Raw genomic sequence first — 25,559 nt, forward strand, 5'->3', positions numbered from 1 at the left:
TATGCACTCCGTCGTGCTGTTCGTTTTTGTGGTCCATTTTACGGCTAAATATATTCCAATGGTCATCATCAAATCAGCATAAAAAGCCAGAAGTTCGCCTATTGTGTATTTCGGATATCGCCTGTAAGTAATGTTGGTATTTTTTTACACAAAAGTAGTGGTCCATTCTACCCGCTGTCCTAAGCTCTAACTTCATGCGAGATTTCGTGTCCTTAGGTTTATATTTAGGACCTTTATAACGGCTGCAAAATCAGGAACATTTTGAGTTGCTGGTTAATTTCAACCCCTAAATATATTCTGGACATCTTTGAAAACAATAGGCTAAGCCCTTCTGAGCCTAACCCTACCTTTGTTAAAAATTTCGTGAGGATCGAACGATAATTGCAATCTGTATATAAATAATAACCCTAACCTGTGTTGTAAAGTAAAAAATATTACAAAACAAATACTTCAATATTATAAATTAATTTAAAAAAATCGCATGCGATAAAAAATATGAAAAAATAAAAAAATGTCACAAAATACTACAAAATCTATATGAACATCATTATTGGTATCTTTTTATGCGATTTTTTAGTATTTATACTTTAATGCCACAAGGGCATTCTAAATTGACAAAATTTGTCAAAATCGCTCCAGCCATTCTGAAGATATAAGCATTCCAGCTGACATCCCCTTCCTTTGTATACATACATTGTATATATTTCTCTATATATATCCGATATTTTTACTATCGGCATCTACGTAACGGTCAGAATTGACCTGTTCATGTATTTGTGATTTCACCGGCAGTAAAAATATTCGCGGATTAATGGAAAATTTGACTTTTATTTATCGCAAATGCTATGGTCTACTAAACCACTAAACATTACCCGATGACCATCAAAATTGGAAGGCTTCTGTCCAGTCCAAAATCTAGCCCCATGCTTAATTTCGCTTCGATTGGTCTATAATTGTGACCTGTAGAGTAACTGCTAGACAGCTAGATCGACTCAGCTCGGCGAGATAGGAAGATCCATATATACTTTCCTATGTGGGAAACCAATATTTCGTGGTGTTACATAATTTTTGGCCCAATCAAAGTTATGATTGGTCAACATGAATAATAATAATGACTTTAATGTATTTAATACATTGAATTCTTGTATTACGTTACTTTTTCAAATATATATATAATATATAATATATATATAAAAAAAAACTTGAAGTAAAATAACATAAAATTTTTATTTTCTCTGAGGTATTTAATACATTGAATGTAATAAAACCTGAGTACCTTTTTTATGTATAATGTAAAATGTTCAATAAAATTTACTTGAATACAAACTACATATAATTTATTCAACTTTTTACAGTTTGGGCGGATATGGTCAATTTTGGGCGGTTTTTAGAAAAAATTTGGGCTGAAATAAAAATTTCAAACGGCAACACTGGTGGAGAGTGTTATTTTTATATTTCCTTTTTAAATTTAACATGGCAATAAAAACAAATTGATAGCAATTTGTTGTTGTTTTTAAAAACTCAATTTGCACAATTAAATAATTTAAAAAGTGCCTATTTCATGTGTGGCCAAGTTGGAAATTTTTTGTGTCTTTTTAGAAGAATTTAACACCGAATTTTAGAGTTGAGTATTTTACAGTTGTCGAATGGACAATTTTGTTAAGGATTCTTAACGCCAAGTCGGTCAATATAATTTCTTCCAAATTTTCATCACCGTGCCTTTGGTTGGACACCCATTTCTCCTTAAATTTATTCAGTTTCTGTCTGTAATACTTATAAACATTTCATGTCTGACCACCATCTTCATTGCTGCATTGTCCATATGGAGCAAGATGGTCGGGCTAGTCTGTCTGGCTGCAAAGACTGCCCCGAAGAATGCCATAGCAAATAAACATTAAGTAATAATGAAAATGAATGGAAATGTGAGTAAGTTAATGAGGTAAGAAAGACAACCAGAATGAAGAAAATTATAAGAAGTATTATATTTCTTGAAGCATTGCTTTATTACAACACTACTAATCGTTCATTAGAAGAGTAAATATAAGTTGTTGTTCGAATAATTTAATTCTGCATTCAGTTTTAGATTTTAGAATTGTTTTTTTTGTGTTTTTTTTTTTTTTTTTTTTGAATGGCAAATATAAAATATAAGAGGTTCTTTACTTCGCTTTCGAAGTTTTTAAAGAAGATATTGAAGTCAGCTTTTGAAATTCAAGACTGTGAACTTAACATTTGGCAGAGAACAATTGAAAGATCCATTTAAGGTTAAACAATTGATAATTATTTAATGAAGTGTGGTCAGCATGGCGACGAAGAGAAATGACTTCTACGAACTTACAAAGAAAATGAGAATTATTAAAATTAAAGGCTTTAATATGTGAAAAATTATACAATCGGCCGGGCCGAACTTTTGATACCATCCACCAAGATATATACCAAAGTCAAAATGAGAATCTATATCAACTTTTTTTGAAAGGCAGTTGGACACCCATTATATCGCAGATATAACAAAATGTGGATCTATATAGATGAATTTTTGCAGGGTGGTAAGGAACCCGAAACAACTTTCAAATACCATATTCCACAAAATTCGGTTAAGTCAAAATTCTTAAAATGAGAAGGGTACCGGCAAAAGTCCGACAACGCTCTAAAAATTCATAAAAAATCACCACTACAAAAATTAGATAATAAATTAATATTTTTTAGAAAGTCGACAATTTTAGCTTAGATGGCCGAAATTTTAATACCCTCGAACATTTTGAAAAAAAAAAAAAACTTGAAAATTTTCAAAAAAGCCGTAGAAAAATATTTTCCTTCATTAGTAGTTTTTTTGTCATAGGCTGTAGTACCGATTCCGAGCTTCAAATACGAAATTCCGGTGAATTATGTCGCTAAAATCATCAAAACGACGATATAGGGTGGTACCGATATACGGGGGCTATACGAAGAGCTGGACCTGCATAGACAATTTTTTTTGTCATAGGTTGTAGTACCCATAACGAACTTCAAATACGAAATTTCAAACAATTCCGTTAAAAAATGTCGCTAAAATCATGCAAATACCGAATTTTGGAAGGTACCGTTATATGGGATATGGGAAGACGTGGACCTGCATACGCGATTTTTTGTCATAGGCTGTTATTACGCATTGCGAACTTTTAATACGAAGAGAATCGGGTGCTTATTTCGTATTTTATGAGCGATATAAATATTCGAAATTTTGGCCCGTTGTGGGGGCGGTACCACAAGGAGTAGTCCGACATTTTTTATCTTCAAGCATGATATTTTTTGGGTAGAAATATTAAAATGTGAGAAATTTGAATAGAATCGGATGTTTATTTTGCATTTTATGAGAGTCATAATTATTCAAAATGTTGATCCGTTGTGGGGGAGGTACAAGAAGGAGTGGTCCGACATATTCTGCTCATATTCAGCTCTAGCCCTTCACCAAATACCAAGTTTAGTAGCATTTAGTGCAATATCCAAAACAATTTACATCTCTCCATCTTTGACACCAACAGTGATCCAAAATTAGCAACATTTATTAGTTTTTGGAACAATTGTGTTACACATTTCCAAAACCATCGCAATTCTAGATAACAACCGAGAGGAGGATTCTTTCTTAGTACTTTTCGAAAAAAATATAGTACGCATTCCCAAAACCACTTCCAAACCAGATACCAACATCTATAAAATATGAGGACTTCTTTTCTATTCCTTCATCCAGTACCAAATTTAGTACGTTTTGTACAAACATAGGACGCATTTCCAAACGACTGCCAAATTTCAAACACAGCTAATCTAAATATGAAATTTCAGATTTGTACCTCTACCCCTTCACCCATTAGTACTTTTCGTACAATTTTCAAAACCATCTCCATATCTCAATTTGAGGATTCCAGTCTTATCCCTTCATCCAATACCAAATTTAGTACTTTTCGTACAAATATGGGGCACATTTCCAAACCACCGTCAAATCTCAAACACAGCTACCATCACTAATCTAAATATCAAATTTCAGAGTTTAATCTCTATGCCTCCACCCAATACCAAACATAGTAGCATTTAGTACTTTTCGTACAATTATAGTACACATATCCAAAACCACCTCCATATCTGAATTCGAGATATCAACAAAGACTTAAATATCCAATTTCGGTATTCCAGCCCAATCCCTTCACTCAATACCAAATTTTTGTAACATTTAGTACTTTTCGTATAATTTTAGTACTCATTTGCAAAATCATTCCATATCTGCCTACGTTCATAATCTGTAGAATTTTCCCCGTCACTATTTTTTAGTGTTGCACAGTGTTATTAAATATTTTTTTCAATATTCATGAATGAAGGATGGATTTGAATTTAATATTGTTTAGCCAAAATTAAAGTCCTGCAATTTCACAGACAATGAATAGTCTTCTTGGACTTTGTTTGTACCCTCCAAATGCTTGACTCTCAACACACACATTTTTTTTTCAATGTTAATTTTTTCCCCTGATTCATGTTCACCATAACCTACACTCTTGAGCTGTATTTGTTGCTTTAAGCCCGGCAGTATGGAGTGTGGGCAATATCAATGGTGTCTGCCATTTCTCCACCTCCTCTTGACCTACTTACTCAAACCCAAAAGTTTTGTTTTGTTCCCCCCCAAATGACTCAATGGCTGGTTGTGTGGAGTGGTGTCGGTCGGTAGGCCGTGTTGAAGGCTTTATATAGAATGGAATCGGAAAAAAACACAACAACAACAAACAAAAACGACGGAATCTGACAAACACAAAACAAAGCCAATAATAATGCGAATAGAGTTTAGAATTGGGCATTGTATTGTTGCTGTTGTTGTTGCTTTTACATGCATTCATTGTTTGTTAGAAGCCAAAGTTTATTTGGGGGGAAGGAGAGTGGCGGGCGGATAGAATGACATCAAATGGAAAATTGGATATAGACATGGATTTTTACATGTATTCTTGCATACATACATACACACATACATATATTGTAAAGGTAATATTCTACTGCTGCCGATGATGACTTCATGTGTATTGTGTGTGTGCGTGTGTGTGTGTTTGGTATTGTGTGTTTCTAGGCTTGATTGTAATTATGCTTTTACATAAATTATTCAAACGCTCAAGGCTAAATTGGGGTCGATTTTATCGTTTCGTTTGTGGCAGCGTAGGATGATGAGGGGGGAGGAAATAAATAAAGTGGAGTTTGTTTCTGGACGCAATACTGAAATGGTATTGGAATTGAACGGCAGTAATTCATCAACAATTATTTTTGTTTTTTTTTGTTCGTGCCTACTGACCTCTGACCATTGGGTCATTAAGTAAAAAAATATATATTTGAAGTTTATTTTATGAGAATGGATGTAGATGGAATTATTATTAAAATTGGTACGGCATGGTGTCAAAGTAAACTATTTATATGGAGAAGAGTTAGAAAATTGGGTATCCTATTTTTTTTTTTGAATATTTTTTTGTGGAGACTATCCGCAGACAATTTTAGTGGAGTATGTCTCTGAACCTTAGTTGTGGATTTAAAACAAAAAATTCTTTGGCAGTCCATCTTAGTCATATTTATAGAATTTTTCGATTTTTTTAAAACACCGTCAGAATGTTCTGGAACACCATGATTATGGGATATCCCAGAGCATTATCGAGTACCAATATTGGGGAATTTATTTGAATTTTTTTGAAAGACTTCGACTATTATACCCTAAGTCATATGGTTACAGAGGGTATATATCATTTGATACGGCCAAAACGTGCCTCATAGAAATAAAGGTTTTAGACCCTAGGTGCCTTTGGACCAAAGTCGTTTCAGGTCATTTGGAGTCGATCTAGGATCGTCTGACCGTCTATCTGGCTGAATGGTGCGCACGATAACCCTCGAAGGGAGTATCCGATTTGGTCCCAATTTGGTACATCGTAATATTATTGTCAAACATAGATCGAGTTCGAAGATGGGCAACTGCGACCCACTCCTTCTGGTACCTGCCCCACAAAAGTTCAAAATTTTTAAAGAAAACAGTTTACTTTGTAGGAAAAGAAAGGATAATTCGATTTTGTGCATAGTTTGCAAATTCCAATATTTTTGTCAGTGCTTACTTCAGGTGCGAAAATGGACAATATCGGCCCATTCCTTCTAGTACCTCTCACACAAAGCGTGAAAAAATGTGAAAAAAATTCGATTGTCTACAAATTTCACAAATCGTAATTTTTCTATTAACAAAAAATCTGGTGTGGAGATGGAATATGTCGATCTACTCCTTCTGGTACCTCCCTCACAAGGGGTAAAATTTTTAAATAACCAAAACGCATGTAAAGTACGTTATAAGAATCCGATTGTTTTCTAACTTCACACATTCCAATATTTTTATTAACACAAGATATGGTGTGAAGATGGGATATATCGCCCCACTCCTTCTGGTACCACCCCCACAAAGGGTCAAAATTTAGAATAGTTATAGCTCTTATAAAGTTTGAAATAAAAGTCCGGTCATCTTCAAATTTCACACATCTCAACATTGTTGATAACATAAGATCTGGTATGAAAATGGGATATAACGGACCACTGCTTCTGGTACCTCCCCCACAAGGGGGTCAAATTTTTGAATAACCAAAAAGCTTATGAAATTCGAAATAAGAATCCGATTGTCTTCAAATTTCACAAATCCAAATATTTTTATTAACATAAAATCTGGTATGAAGATGGGATATATCGGACCACTCCTTCTGGTACCTCCCTCACACGGGGTCAAATTTTTAAATAACCAAAACTCGCATAAAATGAGCAATAAGAATCAGATGGTCTTCAAATTTCAAGCATCCCCTTATTTTTATTAATATAAAATTCGGTGTGAAGACGGGATATATTGGTCCATTCCTTCTGGTATCTCCGCCACAGGGGTCAAATATTTGAATAACCAAAACGCTCGTATAATGCAAAATAAGGATCCGATTGTCTTCCAATTTCACACATCGCAATATTTTTATTAACGTAAGATACGGTGCGAAGATGGGATAAATCGGTCCACTACTTCTGATACCTATTTCACAACGGGTCAAAATTTGGAATATCCGTGAAGCTCAAAAATCGAGAAATCAACATTCGATTCCATTCAGACTTGGTACATATTAATATTTCCATCAATACAAGATCTGTTATATGGATGGTAGAGATCGGACCATTCCTTCTGGTACATCCCCCACAAAAAAGAAAAAAGTTTTGACCCTTTTTTAATTCTGAGATTTATAGTAAAATTTTGTGTAGAATATTTCGTCTTTTGATAAATTTCGTCATGTCGAAAAAAGTCCCGGAAAAATTGATAAAAATTAGGGACTATTTGCAGTTTTTTTTTGGGGGAACATTTATGCTAATATTTTTTGGTATGCAATGAAATTAGAGATTTCTTTTCTTTGGTGGCTTATTGTGAAATTTGATGACGAATATTTTTGCCTTTTACGCCATCCGTCTAAAATTATGCTTTGTTGGAGATTTTACCACAAATTCCCAGTAAGTACGGCTTTTAACCTAATAAGTGTTTTTAATATATATGAATTCTTGGCGTTTAGCGAAGATTTAGACTATTGCCGCCTTCTAGGACGTATATCTGAATTGTATGACAAATAATTTCGTAGAAAATTTTGACTTCCTACGATTCTGTTTAAGGCGACTTTTTAACAATATTAAAAAAAAAAAACGGACCAAAAAGACCTTTTTGTTGGCTCGCATGAAGGTTAAATTGGTTGACCTAAATGTTATTCGTATTTTTATCTACACTGCTGCCGGAGGCACTACATGCCTAAAATGCACGGATTCCGAGGAATCTTAGTCTGAAAATTTAAAAAAAGAATGTGGGAGAAGGGGGAACCTTGTTCTCTCTATTTTGGTTACTTTACGATGTAAATTTTCAAAAGTGTTTTCTATTTTTATCTCTACTTTCATAATCTGCTGGATTTTCTTTGAAATTCTATAAAAAAAAATAATTTTGTTGCACAGTGTAAATTTTGAAGGTAATGTTAAATTGTGGCATGAAATGTTTAGCGCCTAAAAGTATGCACTGTGTACACATTTTTTTGGAATTTTAGGGCCAGCTGACATCATATGTTCTATTTGGCCTTCCAGGTATTTCAAATATTCATGTCATGAAACTTTCAAATAAAATTTTCATTGGAGTTTAGGAATATTTAAAAAAAAAAAAAAACTTATTTTGGTACCCAATAATATATTCATAACTTCCTCTAGCAATTTGCATAGTAATTTCAAAACTTTGAAAAATTATGCATGATTTTTTTCCAAAACATTAATTGAGGGGTGGGGGGTTTGGGCAATTTATTATGCCAACGAAAAAAAAATCCAAAAATTTTCATATCAAGATTCTGAAATGAAAACTGCATACGATGCACTGCAGCGAAAAGTGTTATCATCATGGCGGCGAAAATGGTGGTCGGTCACCTGAATGCATTCATTAAATCAAATACAGAGCAAAAAAAAAATTTTCAGAGTAGACCCCAATTTTGTAACAGGCCACCACACAGCGCCCATAGAATTGACACGCGACATTATGCTTGGCTGCCAATGGTCAGACACAACAACACAGCCGGTCACTTTGGACATGTTGATAGCACTCGGCTCAAACACCGGGATGGAGTGCATGGCTTTACTGGGACGACTATGTAAGCAGGCATTTGAGATAAATAAACCAGGGATGTGGTTACAGTTTAGTGTCTCTGTTCTCTCCTCCCATCCCATCCCCTGGATTTTGTGGTTATTTTTTCTCCCTTTTGTTTGATGGTTGGCAACACTTTTTGCTTGTGGTTCGAAATAAAAATTTGCATTTTCATTTATTCAAAGCTATGATTTTTTTTCTGCTGTTGTATTAACCAGATGATGGTGTTTTGCCACTCACTTTCCCTTTAAAAACCAGAGGTTAATGGAAAATTGTTGAATAAATCATGGATAAGTACATCATGGGCCCATGGATTTTGTGGAGTAACCAAATGTCAGTCCCACACCACAGCACCACTTCATCACAGCTAATGAATCATTTTATTTCATATCATTGTCAAGCTATTGTTTAATGAAATTTGAACTTTACTCCATTGAATGGAAATAATGACAGGCCAACATAACACCCCGCCGACTAACCACCAGCCAACACTACACCACCCATCTGTGAGAAGAGGAGGCTCATTGAACCATTACTGCTCGCCACCATCACTTGGGAGGTAGCTACTATTTTAAATTTCATTCAAATGTGGTTTTAATTCAGACAAAAAAATAACAACCCCACCTTTTCAAATTCACAACTGCTGTGAAATTTGAAACTGAAATATTCGTTTTAAAACCTCGTGCTATTGCCAAGTTTTTTTTGTTGCTGTTGTTTTAATGGAGAAATTAAAAATTGACAGTTGCTTAAACATTACAACGTTTGTTCGTTTTTTTTTTTTTTGAGCGAGAGAGCGGATTATATTTCATTTTGGTTAAATGCGTAAACTTTTCACTTTTCGTTGTTGTTGCTGTTGTTGTTTCAGTTCGAACAGGAAACCATTTACCCTGAAATAAAGGCTTGATTTCAATCAAACGAAACCGCAAGGAAGCTTATGGCTAAATAGAAAGAGGTCTTTATTAGCGCGAAAATGGAAGTTTTGAAATGGTCATTAACAGACTTTTGGCGTCCTTAGAGATTTGGGTGGTCAGGTCAGTTTAAAAAAGGCTTCAAAAGGAAAAATAAGGGAATCATAGCATACATTCTCATTAAATATTAGTTGGAAGGGCTGCATAATCTGGCATCGACAAATAAATTAAATTTTTATCGCTTTGACGAAGAAGGTAATTTCGAAATTCGCCATCGATTCTGCATCGCACAATTCCCTTACAGAGGCGTTTCTGCTTAAATTAGGACTTAAGTTGGATAAAAAACTATGTATTTTCCAGGTCCGAACGTCCTTTAATATTTTACCAAACAATTTAATTTCATTTTCTAAAAAAATCACAATTTTTAACTTTCTTAACAAGTTTGCTCAGGGTTTTACTGAAACAATTCTTAAAAAAAAAATCCACGATTTTTGGTAGGAAGATCCTTCAAATCCTTGAAAAATAATTTCTTAAAAAATTCATTTTTTGTTTTAATAAAAAATCCATCATTTTTGATCTGGAAATCCTTGAAAAATTTCGTTTCAAATTCTATTTTTTTTAACATTAGAAAAAATCTTAAAAAAAATCTGCAAATTTTTTAACCCAAGAAAATTGTTTTCAGATGTAGGAATTTTTGTCAGAAGATCAGCCATATGGCTACAGAGGGTATATATCATTTGATTTGGCTAAGATCCTAAGTCTAAGTCTCCTAAGTCTCTTTGGACCAACTACGTTTCAGATCATTTGGAGTCGATCTAGGTGTGTCCGGCCGACCGTTTGTATGTCTGGCTGGCTGATGAGCACGATAACTCCCGAAGGAAGTATCCGATTTGGTCTAAATTCAGTACATCGTAGTAATTACATCGTAAAATTAGGTCGAGTTCGGAGATGGGCTATATCGGTCCACTTCTTCTGGTACAAAAAAGGTTTTTTTTTACAGAATAAAATTAACTTGAAAAAAATTATTGTTTAAACTTCTGAAATCGTAATATTTTTATCAGTTCTAGGACATGTGGGTCCAAAGTTATTAAAAATCCATGATTTTTTATTAGAAGTCTCTTGAAAATTGTTAAAAATATTTCCCGAAGAATTTATTTTGGGCAAAGGATCCTTGAAAATACAGGTATTTAAAAAAATCCGCGATTTGTCATATAGACTTCCTTGAAAAAATGTTCTTAAGAAATCCACTATTTTTTATCAGGGGGACCTTGAAAAATCGTAAAATATAAGTGATTATATTTAAAAATGAATCCTTAAAATTATTCCAAAATATCCATTACAGGATATCTTATTTCTGTTTTATAAAAAAATTGATAAGGAGGTTCTAAGAATTCTTTAAGGATGTTCCCAAATATTTTTGTCAAAAAATTTACGATTTATTTGGAAACAATTTGTAATAAATTCCTATTTTTCAACAAATCTACAATTTTCTTCAAAAATGATATCTAAAAAATCCAAAATTTTTTATTTCATAAAAAATCGATGATCCTTGAGAAATTTTCTTTAAAAATTTATTCTTGAAAAAAAAATTTAAATAAATTCACGATTTTTTGACCATGGTCCTGGGTCCTAATAAAAAAATCTATAATTTAAAAAAAAAAAATCCATAAAACATTTATTTCTTAAAAAATTGACGATTGTTGTTCTTTTGGGGTTTTTTTTTTGTGACTAGGAGGGTCTTTGAATTTTTTTCTTTAAAAATACTCCATTTTTCATCTCCTAAAAATTTTTGATTTTTGCGCAGAATTAACTTGATAATTATTTTTATAAAGAATTTAATTTTTTTTTATTTCGTAAAAAAACGTGACTTTTTTTTAAACTCTTCGATTTTCTTTTAGGAACATTTTGAATAATGTAAAATAATATTCTTATAGATCGGAAAGTCCTTGGAATAAAAGTAGGAAAAATTCACAAATCTTGTTCAGGAAGAACTTGAAAAAAACATTTTTAAAAACCACTAAATTCTTGACTAGATTCTTGTCCAGGAAATGTACGAGAAGTCCTTAAAAAAATATTTTTTTAAAAATCTTAACAATTGGCCAAAAGTTATATAGAGGGGATACGTTTCCACTTCTTTAACACTTTTAAAAAATTTAGGATAAGGATTCCTCGAAATCTGTTCAATTTAGGAATATAGTACCCTCGGCAATATTTAATATGGAAGAAGAATAGTTTTTTAATTCTCAAGCGAGTCAACAAAGGGGTATTTTTCCTAGATATGATTAAAAACTCCCTTTAAACGGGATCGAAGTAAGTCATAATATTCCACAAAGCTTTTTTGTCATAAAATTCTACTATATATCATAGAAGACGCCAAGGGCCTAATTCTTACCCCAACGCAAGGATCTTTTATATCAATAACACATTTTAGGATAAAATCCGTACTTTGTGTGAGTAGGTGTTAAAATCTCCATCAAAGCATCATTGTAGAAGGATGACGTCAAAGACAAAAATGTTCTTCATCAAATGTTACCATAAGTCACTAAAGAAAAGAAAACTTTATTTCCATTGTATATATACAAAAAATATTCTTTAATTTTTTTTTTTTTGATCAACGTACCCCCTCTATTTAGTTTAATTTGCGATTTAAAATTTTAAAACGCCGATACACGTGTCTTCTTTCTTTAGCTCTACTTTCATAATCTGCTGGGTTTTCCCCGTAATTATTTTTTGTGTTGCACGGTGTAATTTTTTGAATATATTTTGATTCGAAATTATTCATCTTTATACCGATTAAATTTATATTTTAAAAGCTCGCTATCGAAAATATCGAATTCACCGACCATCCATAGTTTGCCAGTTCTAATATCTGCAAGTCAAACATTTTTGTGTTTGCATTGCTCTGGAGTCTTCATTCAATCGAAAACAAAATGTTTTTTATTGACTCCTTAAGTTCCATTGTGGCTAACATTTCCTCCTCCTTCAATATTCCCAATTCCACCATAAATGGTGGTGTGTCCCAGAAAATCCTTTCAAAATTTACCCATTTTTGTAATGCCAACACACCTGCTTTGACTGCCATATGTTTGGCTATCCTATTCTGTATATATTCTAATTTGTCAGCGTTTGCTTGTCTGTCTCGCCTCAATTAAATATGTGATGGCATTTTGTTTATAGTTTTTATTATTATTATTATTATTGTTGTTGTTGCTGCTGGCATTACTAAAATTGTTGCAGTTTGATGTGTTTTGAATATTAATTTAGGGAAATAATAATCAAACTCCGCTTATTAATTATGCAAGGCGTTTTGTTGTAATAGCCATAGAGACACCCACCCCCCCTCATAGAAACACATACATGGGTATCTATGATGTTTAAGGTATGAAAACGATTTTGATTGTCGACATTTTTTTTGAGAACGCAATCAAGTTTTGGGATAAATATTCTGGGGCCTGCCTACTTTGTAACTACTATTTTTTTTTGTTTTTTTTCATATACATAAATTATTTTTGTGATTTTTAATAATTTTTAGTTTTTTTTTTTTGTAGACCGATATGACGAATATTATTTTCATTTGTTTGATTTTTGTTTGATGTTCAAAGAGATTATTACATAGAGAGAATTATTGCATACTCTCAACAACCAAATAAAGCCTGGAGGTATCTCATACCGACTTTGGTTATAAATCCCCAAAATCCATTCACAACTACACACATCAAAATCATCATCACCCCCTTCCTCCCACTCTTTGAATATCGAAGCATTTTGTTAATAAAAATCTCAATTTCTGTCTTGAAATTGCTTTTCCCCTCCCATTTTCTTCGAAAAACAATTATTTGCTTACTTGAGGTATGAGCTTTGAAGGATAAGCCAAAGGTCCTTACAGGAGGAATAAACACACGCTTCAAGAATAATAACATATGACAAGGAAAAGAAAGAAGCTGTTTACCCTGTTGCACAGCCATCAACTGTTTAGACAATTTTGACACGTTTGGTCCTTGTTGTAACAAAAGGATCGGGGCGAAGAAGACACGTGTCTGAACATGGTTCAATAAAACAAAATTCTGAGATATTAGGCACGTGGCTGGCTGGCTCTTTAGCTTCATGATACCCCCTTCTCCCCCAAAGCTTAGAAACGTAGCTGGAAATGCAAAAATATTGTCATAACAAAACATTCAAGTCTTCACTTTCTTTTCGGAGTCCTCGAAACGCACCCAAACCAAACAAAGAAGGGATAATTTACCAATAATGTATGTATGGAACAGCTTGAAGGAAGTGTGCCACCAAATTCCATGGAGAGATGAATGACGACGAAAAAGAAATGAATGGCGGAAAATAAGACTAATTTTGTATGGCAGCAGAAGGAGAGAGAGGATAGGAAGCAACTTGGCATTGTGAAGCGGAAATTAGACAAATAAAACTAATTTCGTTTTTTGTTTTGTTTGTCTTTGTTTTCTTCTACTCTTTTCCTTGGCTTAAAAATGATTTATTAATAAGTGTTCCTTTGTCTAGTTGGTCCTTGAACTTTTTTGTTCGTTTGAAGGGCATGTCCTCCTCAGTTTCTTTACAGAGTTGCCCGTTCTTTGGGGAAATATTGGAAAAAAAATGATTTATTAATTCTTAAATTGAAAATTCTGGAGCAATGTCCAAAAGCCAGCGATCAAATGGATATTTGTATTGGAAGGATAATTATATTTTGGGTAAAGCTTTGAAATTAAATAGAGAACTTTGGATTACATCCTGAATCATTGGCCCAGAACATGGGCCATATCGCCCTTTTTTTTTGAAAAAGTCCCCTTGTAAGGATAATGCCGATTTTAGGCTAAAGCTTTGATATTTAATAGAGATCTTTGGATTACATCCAGAATCAGTGGCCCAGAAAATGGGTTATATTGGACCACTTTTTGAAATAGTCCCCCTGTAGGGATAATTCCGATTTCAAGTATTATTTTATGTTTTGAAATCGGAATTATCCTTCAAAAAGTTTTCCAATATGAGCCATTTTCTGTGCCAATGATTCTGGATGTAATCCAAAGATCTCTATTAAATATCGAAGCTTTAGCCTAAAATCGACGTTATCTTTACAAGGGGACTATTCCAAAAAGTGGACCGATATGACCCATATTCTGGGTTAATGATTCAGGATGTAACCCAAAATTCTCTATAAAATTTCAAAGCTTTACCCAAAATATTTCAAAATATATCTCAAACTATAGGGTCCCCCTTTGTATATTGTCAAATTTGTGTGAGGATCTTAACAACATTTGGCCTAAGAATCCAGAACTTCCCTGGGGTTTCGATATAAAAAGGAGTGCTATATGATTCAGAATGTAATCCAAAGTACTCTATTACATATCAAACCTCTATCCAAAACATTGCAAAATATGTATATCTTAAACTATAGGGGTCCCACCTTTGTATATTGTCAAAATTGTATAGAGACCTTAACAACATTCGACCTGAGAATCCAGAACTTCTCTGGGGTTTCGATATAAAAAGAAGTGCTATCAAGTCCATGTGGCATTTTTCACAACCCAGACTGGATATTGTACAGTGAAATTATAAGGAAATTTGCAGAGAATTCGGAATGAGTGGAAAATTCGTAGGAAATAAAAACAATTCATTTTTTTATAAGCTAAGATTGTATATATTTTTTGCATGGTATATATTAAATATACAAATTTCATTTGTTCGGAGACTCACAATAAAATTCGATCTAGAGTAATTCTTTCTTTGACACTTTCCCCAAAAAAATGGAGGATAAAGGGAGATATTGACTCGGATTGGATACGTGTTAAATTAGCAGTAAAAAGTAACAACATAATTTTCACTTGTGTAGTACAAACTGCAACCAACTTCAGACTGCTGCCATTTATAAGCCACTCGTCCGACAGCTGTTAAAATTATTCCAGTGACAGTTCATTATATTGTTTACAAGCGTACAAGAGCATTTTGATGAGAATTTTCCAGAAAAAAAGTTATTCGTGATGGAATTTAAGCGTGATGGTGTGATTTCTTTATATTTCTCTGGAAAACCACAAGTGGCTATCGTTAGAGCACTCCAGCATTTAAATGTGAATAAATCTTTTGTGTCTCGTACCATCGCTCGTTACAGCGATACTGGTAACGTAGCCCGACAAGGAAGTCAAGGAAGTGGACGGAAGAAAACAGCAACATCAGCAGAAATGGTTCGAAAAGTAAAGAAGCCACTTGATCGAAGCGAACCCCCCTTCGCAGTGGCCGAAAAATGGCTCGTGACATATCGCAATATTCCATTCGGCAAATATTGAAAAATGAGCTCGGGGGTTAAAGCCATTGAAATTCCAAAAAGTGCAAGAACTTACACCACAACAGAAAGAAAATAACTCAAAAGAGCTAAAGGGTTGCTTCGCTTGGGCGAAAGTGATGAACTGCCGAATTTGGTTTTCTTCGATGAGAAGACATTCGTTGTCCAGTAGTTTGTAAACAAACAAAATGATCGTGTTTACTTGTCAAAGAGGTCAGCTGAAAATGTGCACCTTCGGTTGGCCACCAGAACTCAAGCGCCTGCCATGGTGATGGTGTGGGCCGACATTACAGTCGATGGTCGTGGCATCAGAACAAATGCCGAATATTATCGCGAAAATATTCTGTAGGGTGTATTAAAGCCTTGTTGGGCATGCAATCATTTTTGCCGCAGACCTCGGACATTCCAACAGGACTCAGCACCATCGCACACAGCACGCGCCCCACCATGAGGTTGAGGATGGTTACAAAATGAGGTTCCTCGCTACATTTCCAGCGCACAATGTCCACCAAAATCTCCGGATACCAATCCGTTGTACTATTGTGTCTGGAGTATTTTGGAAAGCAAGGTTGGCACTAAAAAATACCAAAATACCGTCAGCGTGTTACGGTTTAATTGGCCGTTTGAAGACCATAATTCGTGCTAGAGGTGATCAATTTCAACAAATCTAAACTTATTCTAAAATTTGATGCTATTTTCGACATTTTTTGCTTTCATTCAATAAAATTAAAAAAAAAATAAGTAAAAATTATGGCGTTTGTCTTTGTTGCAATTTTTTTTTTATCTCACACTGTATTATACCTAGACATATGGTTTATTCTGAAATTTTTATTGAAATTTTGTGTAGAATATTTTATCTTTTAACAGCTTCCGGCTAAAACCAAATTTTATAATACATTTCGACGTCTAATCGAAAAAAGTCCGTGGAAAAATTGTTAGGAAATATTTTTGGATTTTTTTTTTGGGAACATTGATGGTAATATTTTTTAGATACACAATTGAATTAGATATTGCTTTTCTTTGGTGACTTATAGTAAATTTCGATGTAGAATATTTTTGCCTTTGAAAATAACCTTCTAAAATGATGCTTTGTTGAAGATTTTTACACAAACTCCCACAAAGTACGGTTTTAACCCTAAAATGTAATTTTATTATACATAAATTCCTGGTGTTTAGGTTAGAGTTAGACGCTTGACGTCTTCTAGGACCTATAGTAGAATTTCATGACAGATAATGTTGTAGAATATTTTGTCTTGCTACGATCCCGTTTAAAGGGAGTTTTTTACCATATTTTACAAAATTCGGTCCATTTTGACCCAAAAAAAATTTTTGGTCCAAAGACCCATTTATTGACACGCTTGAGGGTTAAAATGTTCAACCAAAATATTCCTCGTATTTTTATCTCCAATATTGCCAAAGACACTATATATCTTAAATCTAAGGATTTGACAAGGTCTTATTTCGAAAATTTCCAAAATTGTGAAAAAAGGGGGGCAAAGTACAGTTTTAACCCTAAAATGTCTCTTTAATATATTCGAATTCTTGGCGTTTAGCTTTAGATTTAGACCCTTCTCGTCTTCTAGGACCTATAATAGAATTGACAAATAATTTTGTAGAATATTTTTACTTGCTTCGATCTCTTTTTACGGGACTTTTTTAAACCATATTTTAAAAAATTGACCAAAAAGACCCATTTATTGACTCGCTTGAGGATTGAGGTTTAAACCAAAATATTCCTCGTATTGTTATCTCTAATATTGCCGAAGACACTATATACATAAAATGCACGGATTACGAGGAATCTTAATTTGAACTTTTCCAAAAATAAGGAAGAGGTGAATCCCCTGCATTTGGTTATTTTGTGTCTTTGGGTATTTTTATCTCCAATATTGCCAAAGACACTATATACCTAAAATCTACGGATTCCAAGATGTCTTAATTCGAAATTTCCCAAAAATAAGGATAAAGTGGATCCTCTGAATTACAAGGAGTCTTAATTTGAAAATTTCCAAAAATAAGGAAGAGGTGGATCCCCTGAATTTGGGTATTTTGTGTTTTTGGGTATTTTTATCTCCAATATTTCCAAAGACACTATATACCTAAAATGCACGGATGCCGAGGGGTCTAAATTTGAAAATTTCCAAAAATAAGGAAGAGGGGAACTCCCTGAATTTGGTTATTTTGTGTCTGCCGGGGGATATAAAAAATGCGATCCCACACAAAAAAATTTTTTTTTGCAATTTTTATGGGATACACCATAACAAAAATTTCAACACCGCAATTAATTTGACTACTCCACACATCGTTTTTCAAATCCCATCAAAGAGTATATAAATGTTTTTAATTTTGAAAAAAATATAAAAGATAGTGTCTCTCTCCCATCCTTAAAAAATGACATACACACCCCACTTATAAAGAAAATATGACATTGATGAATGGATTATGATTTGCCATATGGCAGATATTCAAATCTATTTATGATTCAGAACATAAGAGAGAGGAAACAATATCTCATTTTAAGATTTACGATTCATCTAAAAAATGGTTTCTCCAACGAGTTTTAAAGGATCAAAATTTCCATAAAATTTAAGAAATTTACAAAAAACAAGGGAACTTATGAGGATTGGTGGCTCTTTCCGAAACCTAGGTATTCTCTGCCTTACCCCCTGGTAAACATTACCATAGCTCTCCTCTAATAAATAAACATTGTTTTTATACAAAATGTTATTAAGCCCGACCATTTTGCAACAACAAAATACTATGGTATCCCGAACAAACAAGCCGACGCTGTTCTGAAATTAAAAATTTTCAATTTTTCTCCAGTCTTTAAGAAAAAAAAAAAACTTTTTAAAACAATGCTGATGACTTTTTATTGTTGTTGCCATAACACGCTGAGGTTACCACCAGAAGTTTTCACATAACATAAACTCTTTTTTGTCGTCTGTTTGCTATCGCCGTTGTCATCAACTTATGAAACATGTTAACAATTCAAGCCGTCTCCCCTACTCCTTACGTCTCTCCCCAAGGATCTTAAGGTTCTTTTGTTGACTTTTACCCATGCAAGTGAGAAAAAAGTGTGCCCGTATAACTTTAACGTCATCTGGATAAAACTAGGAAAGAAAAACAAACTTTTTCTATGGAGCCTAGACGAGCGAGCGGGAGGGGGCGGTTGCTGTTATGAGGTCATTCATATTTTCATTTGAAATATAAAACGCATAATGGTTCCCACTTTCCACCGACTCTATATTGGAACAGAAAGAGTGGGGAAAACAACGCACAACTACGTCAATGTGACGCATAATCCATTTCCCTTGGAATGGCAAACTTTGACAAGGACAAAGAGAATATGAGTTTTGTTTTTTTTTATCCTGGCGAAAAGGAAGAGTGGGTAGTGCGTTACTAATGGGAGAAGATGGTGTCAAATTCGCTTGAAATTACGTACATAATTTTTTCCATTAAAAAATTCGATGGATCTCAACTCCATTTTTTCCATTGAAAAAAAAAAAATAGCTCGACTTTTTCCAATAGAAAAGAACCCGCTGGGCCTCCAGGATTTTTTTTCTAAAGAAAAAAAGAAACATCAGGTCCATGATTTTTCTTCTATAAAAAAAACGCTAGACATCAGGTCTATGATTTTTAATACCCTCCACCATAGTGTGGAGGAATTGTTCAAATTTGGTATCTAAAGTTTGTAATGGATACTACAGCCTATGACAGAAAATTGTCTGTACAGGTGCACGTCTTCGTATAGCCCCCATATAACGACACCTCCCGATATTCGGTATTTTGACGATTTTAGCGACATTATTCACCGGAATTGTTTCAAATTTGGTATTTGAAGTTCGTAATGGATACTATAGCCTATGACAGAAAATTGTCTGTGCAGGTCCACCTCTTTGTATAGCCCCCATATAACGGTACCTCCCGATATTCCGCATTTTGAAGATTTTAGCGACATTATTCACCGGAATGGTTGCACATTTGTTGTCGCTGGACCACAGGTCCATGACATTTTTTTCGTATAGAAAAAAATTCACTGGACCCCTCAGGTCCATGACATTTTTTTCGTATAGAAAAAAATTCACTGGACCCCTCAGGTCCATGACATTTTTTTCGTATAGAAAAAAATTCACTGGACCCCTCAGGTCCATGACATTTTTTTCGTATAGAAAAAAATTCACTGGACCCCTCAGGTCCATGACATTTTTTTTCGTATAGAAAAAAATTCACTGGACCCCTCAGGTCCATGACATTTTTTTCGTATAGAAAAAAATTCACTGGACCCCTCAGGTCCATGACATTTTTTTCGTATAGAAAAAAATTCACTGGACCCCTCAGGTCCATGACATTTTTTTCGTATAGAAAAAAATTCACTGGACCCCTCAGGTCCATGACATTTTTTTCGTATAGAAAAAAATTCACTGGACCCCTCAGGTCCATGACATTTTTTTCGTATAGAAAAAAATTCACTGGACCCCTCAGGTCCATGACATTTTTTTCGTATAGAAAAAAATTCACTGGACCACAGGTCCATGACATTTTTTTCGTATAGAAAAAAATTCACTGGACCACAGGTCCATGACATTTTTTTCGTATAGAAAAAAATTCACTGGACCACAGGTCCATGACATTTTTTTCGTATAGAAAAAAAAAAATTCACTGGACCCCTCAGGTCCATGTATTTTTTTCTATAGAAAACAATTCACTGTACCCCTCAGGTCCATGTATTTTTTTCTATAGAAAAAAATTCACTGTACCCCTCAGGTCCATGTATTTTTTTCTATAGACAAAAATTCACTGGACCCCTCAGGTCCATGTATTTTTTTTCTATAGAAAAAAATTCGCTGGACCCCTCAGGTCCATGTATTTTTTCTATAGAAAAAAATTCGCTGGACCCCTCAGGTCCATGTATTTTTTCTATAGAAAAAAATTCGCTGGACCCCTCAGGTCCATGTATTTTTTTTTCTATAGAAAAAATTCACTGGACCCCTCAGGTCCATGGAAAAAAATTATAAAATTGTGATATCTGTTTTGTTAGATTTCCATTTAAATATTTTTAAATTAATTTTTCCGATGACAAGCCACATTCGAAACACCACCCTTCAGTAATTAAAAGGAATGCTAATTTCATCATCAACGAGGCTAATTTTTGTTTATTTACGTGCTCTTCAAATGGTGGTGCGATGAAGGCGATAATTCCCACTGTTTTTGGTGGCCTCATTTAAATCGCCATAGATTGTGGCACGCATGGCGCCAGCAGTTCCCCCTTATCATGTGTGGTCATCAAAAGGCAATGGAACTTGGAAAACTTTAGAATTTTCTCAATGTCACTTCTTGTTTCACACAACTTATGTGATGAACTTTGGAATCCTTCCACATAACCATTCCTTAGAATTTTTTTAATGAACAAAGGCTCCATTTAAATAGTTAACCACTGCGTCGGAGGCCAGCTTCATTATTTGTATAGACATTTGCTTTTTATGTGACTTCGTTTTTTTATCTTGAAAAATATGCGGTTTGAGGTTTCATGTGGAATATTTTAATTGCCACGAACATCTGTTTTAACATTCGCATAGATTCAAGAAATATTAAAAAAAAGTTTAATATATGATTTTCCACAAAAAAAAAAAAAAAAAAATTAATGGTGACTACATTATTTTAAGGAACTGTTTCTCAAAGTCAGAAAAAATAATTAAAAAATTGCCTTAACATCAGATCCAGATTTTTTCTGTAGAAAAAAATTTGCCGGACAATCAGGTCCATTTTTTTCAATAGAAAAAAATTGGCGGATCATAGGTCCAAAATTTTTTATAGAAAAAAAAAAATCTCACCGAACCTTTGGACCAGGATTTTCGTATAGAAAATAATTCTCGTCAATTCTTTAAACTTAAAGCTATATAAAAATCAAATGGAATCCAATTTCATGTTTAAAGGTAATTTAAGATCCAGTAAAAAATAATAACCTACAAAATTAAGCGGTTTAACAACTGGAACAAGAAACTTGAGAACATTCAACCCAAACGCCAACTTCTTGCATTTATTCAAATAATGCCCTCCGGGAAAATAAATGTGGCAATCAAGGAACACACCTAAAATTCTAAAGTTGTTCATTTTTTTACTTTAATGAGGTCTAGCGACAGCCACATCTGACACACAATCCCCAAGTGAAGAGAGAGAAAGGGTGAGAGAGGGTTTGGGGATTTTGTGATTTTGTTTCTATTTCCCATTAATAAAGTGGGCAACCGCTCTAAGAAGGTCCTTTACCTTTTAAGGAACAACACGATGATGACAAACGGGAAACAAAACTTCGTCATTGTTGCCAAAATGGCAGGCTTCTTTCTCTGGGGAATTAATGGCAAGCCTTCACTCCTAGGTTTCTTTCTGCCACGAAAATGTCATAAAAAGGATTTGCAGGAAAGACAAAAACAAGAAAATAATTTCCCGGCTTGCGTGTTATGTAGATTTTAGGAAAATAAAAAATATATTTTTGTTGTTTGGTAATCTCATTTTTCTGAGTTCTTTTTTGTTTTTGTTTTGCTATGAGGACATGCAAATGTGTGATGGCTTTGTGACACGTTTCCATGAGCATAGATTCGCTGCGATAAGCCCCAAACGATAGACACCGGTTGTCACCCACCCCCACCCAGGTGGGGCGGTCTCATAAAGGATGTGTTTTTAAAAAAATGACGCGGTTTTATTATCACCTTCACGTCAAGGGAGTGTAACACTCTTTCGTCCTTGCTTTATTTAGCAATAGAAAGGATAATGACCTTTAACCAAAAGAAATAAAATAGATGTGCTGAAGTACGAAAAAACTTGGACCAGAGGGTCGGGCGAATTATTTTCTATAGAAAAAAATCATGGACCAGAGGGTCGGGCGAATTATTAGAAAAAAATCATGGACCAGAGGGTCAGGCGAATTTTTTTCTATAGAACAAAAAATGGACCAGAGGGTCTGGCGAATTTTTTTCTATAGAAAAAAATCATGGACCAGAGGGTCTGGCGAATTTTTTTCTATAGAAAAAAATCATGGACCAGAGGGTCTGGCGAATTTTTTTCTATAGAAAAAAATCATGGACCAGAGGAGGAGGTCCGACGAATTTTTTTCTATAGAAAAAAAAATTATGGACCACAGGTGGTCCGGCAAATTTTTTTCTATAGAAAAAAAAAAAATCATGGACCAGAGGTGGTCCGACAAATTTTTTTCTATAGAAAAAAATCATGGACCAGAGGGTCTGGCGAATTTTTTTCTATAAAAAAAAAACATGGACCAGAAGGTTCGGGGAGTTTTTTCTATAAAAAAAATCATGGACCAGAGGTGGTCCGACGAATTTTTTTCTATAGAAAAAAAATCATGGACCAGAGGTGGTCCGACGAATTTTTTTCTATAGAAAAAAAAATCATTGACCAGAGGTGGTCTGACGAATTTTTTTCTATAGAAAAAAAAATCATTGACCAGAGGTGGTCTGACGAATTTTTTTCTATAGAAAAAAAAATCATGGACCAGAAGTGGTCCGACAAATTTTTTCCTATAGAAAAAAAATCATGGACCAGAGGTGGTTCGACGGATTTTTTTCTATAAAAAAAATCATGGACCAGAGGTGGTCCGGCAAATTTTTTCTATAGAAAAAAAATCATGGACCAGAGGTGGTCCGACGAATTTTTTTCTATAGAAAAAAATCATGGACCAGAGGGTCTGGCGAATTTTTTTCTATAAAAAAAAAAACATGGACCAGAAGGTCCGGGGAGTTTTTTCTATAAAAAAAATCATGGACCAGAGGTGGTCCGACGAATTTTTTTCTATAGAAAAAAAATCATGGACCAGAGGTGGTCCGACGAATTTTTTTCTATAGAAAAAAAAAAAATCATGGACCAGAAGTGGTCCGATTTTTTTTTTTCTATAGAAAAAAAATCATGGACCAGAGGTGGTTCGACGGATTTTTTTCTATAAAAAAACATCATGGACCAGAGGTGGTCCGACGAATTTTTTTCTATAGAAAAAAATTATGGACCAGAGGTGGTCCGACGAATTTTTTTCTATAGAAAAAAAATTAAGGACCAGAGGTGGTCCGACGAATTTTTTTCTATAGAAAAAAAATTATGGACCAGAGGTGGTCCGACGAATTTTTTTCTATCGAAAAAAAATTATAGACCAGAGGTGGTCCGACGAATTTTTTCTATCGAAAAAAAATTATGGACCAGAGGTGGTCCGACGAATTTTTTTCTATCGAAAAAAAATCATGGACCGGAGGGTCTGGCGAATTTTTTTCTATAGAAAAAAAATCATGGACCGACGAATTTTTTTCTATAGAAAAAAATATGGACCAGAGGTGGTCGGACGAATTTTTTTCTATCGAAAAAAAATCATGGACCGGAGGGTCTGGCGAATTTTTTTCTATAGAAAAAAAAAATCATGGACCGACGAATTTTTTTCTATTGAAAAAAAAAATCATGGACCAGAGGTGGTCCGATGAATTTTTTTCTATAGAAAAAAAATCATGGACCAGAGGTGGTCCGATGAATTTTTTTCTATAGAAAAAAAATATGGACCAGAGGTGGTCCGACGAATTTTTTTCTATAGAAAAAAATATGGACCAGAGGTGGTCCGATGAATTTTTTTCTATAAAAAAAATCTTGGACCAGAGGAGGTCCGACGAATTTTTTTCTATAGAAAAAAATCTTGGACCGGAGGTGGTCCGACGAATTTTTTTCTATAGAAAAAAATCTTGGACCGGAGGTGGTCCGACGAATTTTTTTCTATAGAAAAAAATCTTGGACCAGAGGGTCTGGCGAATTTTTTCTATAGAAAAAAATCACGGACCAGAGGGTCTGGCGAATTTTTTTCTATAGAAAAAATCACGGACCAGAGGGTCTGGCGAATTTTTTTCTATAGAAAAAAAAATCGTTGACCAACGGTACGGCGTATTTTTTCTATGAAAAAAATAGTAGATCCGGGGATTTTTTTTCGGAAAACAATTGTAGACCTAAGGTCCGGCGAATTTATTTCTATAGAAAGGAATCGTAGACCTAAAGTCCAAGGAATTTTTTTCTATAGAAAAATTGGAGACCTAAGGTCTGTCGAATTTTTTTTCTACAGGAAAAATTGGAGACCTAAGGTCCTGCGACCTCTAATTTAATAATTTGCCGGATTTTTTCCACTGTATTTTGTTATGTTATTTATATGTTATTTATACTGCATTCCTCTTCATCAAAATGTGTAACCTAATTCGAAGAACGAAACTCCAAGCCCTCTGCTCCCCATATGCCAAGTTGTTTCCCAGGAGGAAATTCGAAACATTTAGCATATGAGTTCATATCCTTACACAACATGGCAGAACTCTTCCCCCCTTTCCTTCCTCCCGTCTTTATCCGTTTCACACCAAAATATGGTTAGCAAAAAAACCCCACAACATGTGTCATTGCTCCTATTATCCTAGCCAAGCTGTAGCTACTGTTCTTGGTGTTGCTGTTGTTGTCAAAATAACAAAAACTGCCAGGCTGATTAACTTCCTGACTGGCTGACAGACTTACTGTGTGTGTGTGTGTGTGTGTGTGTGTGTGTGCTAAGTAATACAAATGAAATATATGGTGAATATTTTGACATTTGAATGGAGAAGAATGTTGTATCTACATGCCATGTCCCAAATTCATGCTCCTCCCCTTCGCATATTCTAGGGGTTTCCTTACTGCTCCTCCGAAT

General features: G+C 34.2%; 1 protein-coding gene across 3 annotated transcripts in view; it reads right to left on the bottom strand.

The window, feature by feature from the left end:
- Nucleotides 1-25,559, bottom strand: part of LOC101899792 (neuroglian) — a 207,676-nt gene that overhangs the window by 13,581 nt on the left and 168,536 nt on the right. The window lies entirely within an intron of this gene.

Source organism: Musca domestica, unplaced genomic scaffold, assembly GCF_030504385.1.
Source record: "Musca domestica strain aabys unplaced genomic scaffold, Musca_domestica.polishedcontigs.V.1.1 2, whole genome shotgun sequence".
Classification (NCBI taxonomy): Eukaryota; Metazoa; Arthropoda; class Insecta; order Diptera; family Muscidae; genus Musca; species Musca domestica.